The 9,424-nt window shown below is 38.2% G+C and overlaps 1 long non-coding RNA gene across 1 annotated transcript; it reads right to left on the reverse strand.

The window, feature by feature from the left end:
- Positions 1-220: 220 nt before the first annotated feature.
- Positions 221-4,183, reverse strand: LOC123958477. The gene is made up of 3 exons (XR_006822079.1): positions 4,049-4,183; positions 465-581; positions 221-387 (listed from the first exon to the last, which is right to left on the reverse strand). It is a non-coding gene; the product is annotated as an uncharacterized LOC123958477 (long non-coding RNA).
- Between the last annotated feature and the right edge of the window lie 5,241 nt (positions 4,184-9,424).

Raw genomic sequence — 9,424 nt, forward strand, 5'->3', positions numbered from 1 at the left:
AAGGAAAGGAAAGGCAAAAAAAAAAGCATTTGTGCATTTTCTCTTCTTTTTAATCAATCATACTTTTCCTGACAGGCCTTGTGATTCACACCTTAACACCTTCTGAAACTTAGCATCTTTTTTAGCATTCAGTGCACATGGACATCATTAGAAATACAATGAATTGATCCAATGAACAGTGTAAGACTGCTCACAAGAGTTGCAAAACTGTTTGCCGATGTTTGTCAGCCAATGCGTCCGTGTTCATTCTTTAAACGGCACCATCCACGTCTCAATCTTACTTTTCATGTTTGTGTGTTCATTCATCAACAAGCAGCTTGACAGCGTCGTCTCTTCTTATTTCCCTCAGAGGGTCCTGGTGCTGCACGCTTGAAGAATCACCTTACGCTGTGAAAACAGTAACCTGGGTGAACTTGTCTGTCAGTCAGAGAAATAGACTCTTAGGAGATATTACGTTTCTATACCTGGCTGCTCATTGACTTGGAGCTGTCAGTCTGGATCCAGCTGCTTCGTATTTCATTCCAATTTATCACAGAAGCACTCACCCATCCTCTCTCATGAATTGACTGTTCTTCTCTTAACTGATAGAGACATGGAGATGATTATATCGGTGTATTTACTGCAACATTAAAAAGATTTACTTCATCAAAAACTTAAATATGCCTGTGATTTCTCTGCAACCATGCACACCTTAATATGCTGCAGTGACAATAAGATTGATTGAGGAATCAGAACCATTGCATGGGCTGTGCAAAGTGTGCAACCGCACAGGCCTCACACCTCTGGGCCTGGCTGCAATCCTGCAATATTGTTTTTTAAATATATATAAAAATATAGATTTTAGATACTTTAAAAAATACATTTTGTTTTGTTTCCTTAAAAAGGATTGTAAAAAATTTTCCCCAACTGTGAGATTGCGCTCAGGGTCCTATTAACTATCCCAGTAATGGTGGCATCAGGGGAGTAAAACTTTTCAAAGTTTAAACTAATTAAAAACGATTTCCTAGTCTCCAATGTAAAAGCCCCTGTTTGTTTGACACATCAATCCTCCCCAGCTCTTTATGTTGTGTCACCTGACATTATTTTCTCAATGACATTTGTGTGTACAATCACCATGCCATCTCTGCACAATAAAAGTACATTTAATTAAATTTCTAAGCCTAAAGTCTTGCATCAGATTAGTTTGAGCGCACACACAGTAGACTAGGCCATGTATGACCTGACCTGTCTGGAAAAAAACACTGTATCCTAATTAAATGTAAATCTTAAATATTGAATTGAAAGATTCCAGCTTTTATTTACCTGTCATTTTTCTTTAGAAATGTCATTTAAAAATAGAGACATGTGAGCTGACTGTCATCACTGGCTATAAAGCCAATTGACTAGTTTTTATATTTGATGTTTTACCTTTGAAAGACTATAGCAACAAGTGATAAGCACATACAAAGTACAAATAATACTGTATTATTCTACCATTCTTGCTCAAAATGTACTGCCTCTATTACCATATTGTATAACCTGAAAATACTGAATTTTAACATACTGTACATGCATACATGCCATCATAAAGTGAGCTGACTTGATGATGTAAGTTAAACAGTTGATGTAAGTTAAAAAGTAATTCTAAAAATATTCACACAAGTTCGCACAGGACCTCACAAACCCCCTGCGACGGCTCATATGAGGAATACTTCACCAGTGGCTGAAACAAGCTTCACTGGGCCAATTTATGTGTAAAATTTGTATGGCTTTTGTAGAACAGGCATTTACACCCGACAAGAGTTGGATCAACTGATCAGTGTACTTGATGCGAAGGTCAGCACAATGTGTTGTTGGGATTGGGAGGTGTGTGTGGGTCAGCTCCTCTGCGAACAAACGGTTACCTATAACCCCTTTCTCCAAAGATTTATGTGCATCTTTGCAGAGTTATACTTGGCATGCTACTGCCACCAGGTCTACACTAAAAGAGTTAATGGGATAAGCATACACAGATGTTACTTTACAGGCTGATTACAGTACGTTCAGGGCTGAGTATCGATATATACCATACTTTGGGGACTGCAAACACTTTTTGAGTCTAGTACTCAACTCAAACATCTAAGATTTTCTCAATGTACACAAAAGGCCTATTTCTCTCAAATATTTTTCACAAATCTATCAAATCATCTGTGTTAGTGAGCCAAGATAATCCATCCACCTCACAGGTGTGGCATATCAAGATGCTGATCAGACAGCATGGTGAATGGGGGCAAAAACAAAAGTGTTGCATTCATAATTTTGTTCAGTGTAGTAAGGTTGACTAGCCAACCTAATACAGTAAGGATGAAATATTTCTCCACCAGCATTTTTTTTTCTGCCATTGTGAAGAAGGCTTCGCAATAGCATGTAGATATCCATGTTTGGAATTATATATGCATTGGGGAAAGTTGGACCATGGCCTCAATATTTCTAAAATCCTGGCTACAGCCCTGTTCTACATATAATTTTCTTACTTTTCCTACATTTCTTATTATCACATCACCAAGTGACCAATTTATACCATATTTTTCAGTGGCCAGTAGTGTGATGAAGGGTTACTTCAGGACATTGTGCTTACTTCATTAGTGAACCCATTTGTTTCACTTTTTTGTAATGTTAAAAAACTACAACCTGTGTATTTTAATATATACAATATTTTATAAATATTGTAATTATAATTGTCTAAAATTATGTGAAAATGCAGTTTTTATTAAAACACTTTCTTTGGGGAGGACCCCCAAAACCCATGATTACCCCACTGTAACCACTACGCCATGCTCTGCTCTCTGTAAATTTTTAGTGCTGGGCAACAATTACAATCTTTAATTGCAATTAATCGCATGATTTTGTGCATGTGCAAAATTTAATAATGAATTCTAAAGTATTGTATTGCAAACTTTTAATTTAAATGTACTGTATACACAAAATTGCAATAACGTGGTTTGCAAATACTTTAAATAAGGTGCTTTTTACCAGCAGTATTCCCTTTACACAGTAGCAATAAAATATTTCTTGTAAATCTGTTACGTTCAGCCTCCTGGCTGAATGCTGGAGAACAGAAGTTTAGGACCCAAATGCAGACACTGAGACGGAAACTGGAGAGTTGATGAGGTTTATTGCGAGTAAGGTGAAAACTTACAGCGCAGGTGAAAACAAAGTCCAAAAATCCAAAATGAGAGAATTATCCACAAGGAACCGAGAGACGTGAAATTAAACAGGAGACTGAACTTGAGACTTATACTCGAAACACAAAGAGACTTCTGTAGAGACAAACTAACACTAGAAACACAGGAAAATACAGGAAACATCCACAGCAACATCTAGTGAAAGACAGACAACCACTTAAATACACAGGTGAGGGAGAAACTAATTACACAAAGGTGAGACTACTAAGACACTCAAGAACACACACAGGAAGTAAAAGATGACAAGAGAGACTAGGGCAGACTAGTTTCAAATTAATTTCCCCTCTGGGGATTAAATAAAGAATATCTTCTTCTAACTACAAACTAAAACAGGAAGTAAAGCTGTCTGAAACACTCAAGGAACAATGTCACAACATGAAACATAACGAACAACATAAGTGACTTATAGACAAAACCTACAGAACTAAAGAACATAGAAACAAGACTAGAAACACGGATGAACTCATAACAAGTAAACCTAACAATAAACAAAGTAACACATACTACAGAGAAGAGCAAACACAAGGGCAGGGAATGAACACAAAAACAAATACAAAACACACCCAACCAACCCAAGCCTGTGACAAAATCTCAACTTAACTTTATTAATGTAATCAAATCAAAGATAAAACCAAAGCTATTTGCCACTGCCAGAGTCCAGAGCCACGATCATAACATCATAGTAGGACCTTCTGAGCAACAGGTTAACAAATCTGTTTTGTTTTTCTGAACAGGTATCAGCAGAAACATTTTTCTTTTATCAGGGAGCAGCATAAACAGTCTATGTTCAGCAAGTGTCCCTGTTAGAGTGAGATGAAGTGGTCTCCTCACGCACACACACCTACCCACTGCCGAAGTTGAAATGTCTTCTGTCTAAGTTTCCAGAATCTCTTACTGTTTACTAAATAGGACATCAACAGGAGGGAATTTGCATGGCAGAGCATCCCTGCAAAAACAAGATGTAGGACTATCAGGTAAAGTTATGTAGCCTATAATTTTAAGTTAAATAAGCACAGAAGCCGTTGCCATGGTTACCCTCCATAGACCGCCTGCCATTTACTCGTGGAGCGTTTCTCTCCCTGTCTGACCACCTGAGACAACCCGCAGTGCCAAGTGACTACATTGTGATTTTATGAACGTTCCTAAGACCGACATCTTGCCCAATACTAATCAGCATGCAGTGTGTAGCTCTCTACTTTGCATTTGATCACTTGTCCTGCTTTTGTTTATCTTCTTCTCCCACACGCTTCATCCAGCGTAGTCTGCCGAAGCCTCCCTCCGCTGCTTGTTTGGGTGGGTGATTTGCAGGCTGATCAACATCCCACCCCTCCTGTGACCCATGGTTTGACTGTATGTGTATTCAGAGCCTGTGAGCAACGGACTTTCTAAATAATAATAATTAAAACTGTGTTAACGTGTGATAAAATAATCGTCGGCGTTAATTAATTAATGCAATAATAACGCGTTAACGTGTATATTTCTCACCAAAACACATTGGCCTTCATTTATCAAACAAAGGTTGAAACCAGCGCAGATCCAAGTGCAGAAATCCTGGTCTGAATCGATGTTGGGCATATGTGGTGGAAGAGAACCTGACGCATTATCTGTGTCTGATAATGGGAAGAATTTAATAGCCCAAGCTACTAGGATTTTATATTGAAATAATTACTTGGTTTACATATTTACACAGTTTATTTATTTCCCAATTTTATTATTATTATTGTTATTATTGGATGGATCAGAGCCAGGCACCAGTGGTATCTCATAGCTCCACAAAGCGGCCTGGAGTTAGTCTCACAGAACTCGGCCACTGCGTCCTCCACTCTCCGGGCTGGCTCAATTGTAACAAGAGATGAATGAAAACATGAAACGTGCACCACCAGAGAAATAAAATGTTTGACTAAACATTGTGCATTGTTTGTTTCCCTACTGAAAATCATACTGCCTAAATGTAATTATTGTGTTTTAAAGGTTCAGTGTGTAATATTTAGGAGGATCTAGTGACAGAAATGCAATATAATATCTATAACTATGTTGTCAGTGGTGTATAAAGAACTTACATAATGAACCATTATGTTTGTATTACCTTAGAATGAGACATTTCTATCTACATACACCGTGGGTCCTCTTTGCCATGTTATAGATGCCACTAATACTTACTCACTGAACCTTTAAGCGTTTTACTTAGGGGTGTATGGGTGTTATGACTGCGGCTCGAGGGAGGCAACATAAAGGAATCACAGATACGATGTGAAAGCAAATGAAAGTTTATTCCAGAAAATGAAAATGGTCAAACAATTAAACAAGAAATGTGGAGACAAACAACCGCGCTGCTGCTACAAAACAAAACAGTTGTGAGATTGCATGGGATTGGATGGGATTCATTCTGATTGGCCAGCTTCAACTTCTATTGGCCAATGTGCAGCTCAGCCAGGCTGCACAGGTGCGAGCCAATCACCCATTCTGCACCTGAAGAGAAACTAGGGAGGCAGAAAGCAGGAGGACAACAAAAACAAAAACAGGCACTGCTTGGCATGTAACAATGGTTATATTAAGGTATACTTTACATCTTTACATTAGGTCCTGTCTCCTATTTATAGCCCACATTTGGGGCTGTGCTGGCCACAGCGCAATATTGTGTAGAACCCCAGAGGCCAAGATGAGGTCACTCACCTTCTCTGTCTTGCTGCATGTACGTCCATACTGACTCTTGCGTACAGTTGATGAGACTTGACATGAAATTTGGTCGCTCACCTTCAGATTAACAGATGCCGATCTTTGTGTTGAAATGAGCATACGCCCAGTTTTCTGCTGTACATTTATGTAAAAAATATGGACCATTGTGTTTCCTTGAAGTCTAACAGACATGTTGAATGCATTTCCTTCCCTCTAAAAATATACAAAGCCAATTTAAAAAAAATCTTGTATTGTTGACATGAATGTTTGCTTGCTATCAGTCTACTTTACTGCCTTTGTTAGCCCATTGCTACAATTAATTGCGTGTGACTGCCATCAACAGTCGATCAGCGGAGTAGTATGAAACTGACGGCAGGATGTGAAATGCATTGCCCATGTGCTTGGACTCATGCATGATACGAATAAAATTTGGACCTACAAGTAAAAACCATCCATAGTGCTACTAGTGTTAAAAAACATATAAGGATACCTTTAACTCAGCACGATACCACACAAACCTGCACAAGTGACACAGATGAATAAACATTCTATTGCAGTTGAGGCTGCCATCACATTTTTAGTGGCCATATTTTATGTAAATTGTGTATATTACATTTCATTTGGTGTTCATTCAAACTGATTTTAATCACTATATCTCAGTCAACTACAGTTGATTATCTTTTCATGATTAACATTTCTCTGCTTTGATTTTAGTCCAGTCTTAATTACTTTTGGCAAACAACAGACACAATGAGATAATAAGAAATGTTCACTAAATGTGAAATCTGACTATTTGCTGCTGCCTTCCTAACTGAATGGTGTTGTAGTTCCCATACTGGATCCCAAGAAGTGCTCCTGATGGTAAAAGGTCTGTGTGTGTTCAGATCAATAGATAGGCTCTTACGGGAATAATATTACCAAACTGGAAAAATTTAGTAATATTACCAGCTCTGCTATAGGAAAGCTCTATTGATTATGTGGTCAGTATCAAAGAGCACATATCAAAGGCTGCACATGCAGCGTCAATGATGGACTATCCTGCTTTTACCAACCATTTAAAAGGAGAGAAAATTCGATAGCAATCTAAGATTACTATCAATTTCCGGCAGTTGATGTGTTTTTGTTTTTCACAAACGTGTCCATGATTAAGAATTAGGTTTCTGCCGCACTTAATGTAAAAATACAATCATGGACATCTATTTTTGGACTTTTTTTCCAGTATGACTTCCTAAGTATTCATGATTCAATGACGGGTAAACTCACGTGTTGGTTCCACTTTAGCCTTTGATTATTACACCTCTTTATGACACTGATTTGGTTGCTACTGGATGTATAAATTTGGCATATTCTAACTACATGGCAGATCATTTCAAAGCCAAAACCAAAAGGAGCTTTTAATTCCTTCTGGAGAAGTACCCACACTACAGCACTGATTGACAGACTCCAGCACAGACAAACTAAGTTTAGAATATGTAGGCAGGAAGGAATGGACACACGAGTTTGACACACACCCTCCCTTCCAGCAACATATTCACAATGACAATGCTAACATGCTATGTTTTAGTAGGTGTAATGTTTTTCATTAGTAGGTATAATGTTGTTAATGTTCAGGTTCTGTGTCTGCTAGTAGTTTTATGTATTTGATGTCCACTGAACATGAATCCAGTACTTCAATGTAACGTATTAATGGCTTGTTGCACAATAAAAGTTAAATACATTAAAATGTTTTTAAAAATAATAGCACATTTTAAAAATGTCACACAGATTGTTTTATAAATAAGGCATTCATTGAGGCTGAGGTGATATTCAGCTCCACACTTACTGTACGTACTCACACATATATTCTTGCTGAAACACAGGCTATAGTAAAGGTAGCCATACCTATATCTGTGTTTTTCACACCACACAAGCTGTATTTTCTCCTCCGTAAACTATTTGAACTTAAGGGACATGCTGCTGGAATTGTTCATGAAAAAACATGCGGAAACAAAGCCACATAAGTACTTCTGTTGTGAGCCTGTCAGTTGGCTGGGAAGGGTTTTTTTTCTCTCAAAATGGCAGCAGTGTCCAGTCACCTGTGAATCCGACAGTCCATTTACACATAGAGTAGCTGATTTCATGCCACCATGGCCTTGCAGTACACAGGCAATGTTTAGATGCTCTCAAGGGTTAGATGATGGTGTTGTTTCTCGGCCCACAAGGGCTTGGAAATGACAGTGCATTGTTGCTTTAAAAAGATATACGGATAACCTTTGACATATCCCACCATCTGTTTTTTTCCATTCCATTGTGTAACACTTGATGTCTTATTTTGATACGCTATGTTTCATGCAATAGCTGCTCAAAGACGTGTTTTGGCAGCAATAAGCATATTTTATTTTTATGGAGGTGCAACCTCAAGAACTGAGTTATAGTCGGATACTCACTCTCTAGGAAGCATCTTATGCTTTTCAATCTTGCCCAGGAGCCCTCAGTAAACAGTAGAACTTGCTTGCACACTGGCCTTACAAAGCCCTGGCACAGCCTGCAAACGACAAGTGAGCTGCAGTAACATTAAAATACAATCTTACAGTCTTACATGAGTTGATATGATGAATATGATTCCATCAATGGAGTTTCACATCAGCAACTCATCAGAAAGATCAATATTTTGAAAGCAACAGTTATGACCTTGGCTTTGTATTTGTGTGGCTAAAAATAAAATAGCTGTGTAACATTCAGTGTGTATTTAAAACCATTGCCAATGGGTCCCATCACAGCCAAAGCAAGACAGAGCCAAAGTAAAGAAGTGTTGACTGTCCAACATACTGAGTGAGGTCGCTCAAGTTAAAGGATAATTCCGGTTTATTACAACTATGGTCTTATTTTTAACAGCTTTGGCCATCATTTCGATTGGTGATGATAATATTGTACACCGAAAAGTCATTGCAACAGGTTGTAAAGAAGCCCAAAGTCATCTAAACCAGATTCTCTGAAGCACTTGGTGAAATCAAACGCGAGCACACAATGTCAGTAGTAATCCCTCATTGCACAGGTAAAGTGCTCACGTACACTTGTGGCAAATACCATAGGTCAATGAACCACTGTGATGGATGATCACTTTGTTTTTTCTTTCAAATACGTTTGCGAGTTAATTTTAAACCTGTATAATCAAAGGACCACTCGTGTTTCTCGTTGGACTTTAACAATGATGCTGGGTTAGCTGTGGTGAGCTCATTATATTTAACGGATAAGTATGAAGACCAAACTAAAACAAGACTTACTTTGTAATAAACAAGAACTATCCTTTAAAGTGGACACTGCAATGATCTGTCGTTTCTTCTAAATCATATGCTGCATTTAAATTAAGACTGTCTATCTATTACAGCACAGAGTGGATGGCATCAAAAGAGCCATCACGTGTGGATGTGCCCTTCACAGATACAGAAGAGCGCAGGAGAATGACCTGCAGGTCAAGGTCAATGTGTAAAAAGAATAAAACATTCTGTTAATGCCTGAAGTTTGGGGATGCTGTCAAGGGGAAATGCACAGCCAAGGTGTTGAAA

Source organism: Micropterus dolomieu, linkage group LG20 (assembly GCF_021292245.1).
Source record: "Micropterus dolomieu isolate WLL.071019.BEF.003 ecotype Adirondacks linkage group LG20, ASM2129224v1, whole genome shotgun sequence".
In the NCBI taxonomy this organism is placed as follows: Eukaryota; Metazoa; Chordata; class Actinopteri; order Centrarchiformes; family Centrarchidae; genus Micropterus; species Micropterus dolomieu.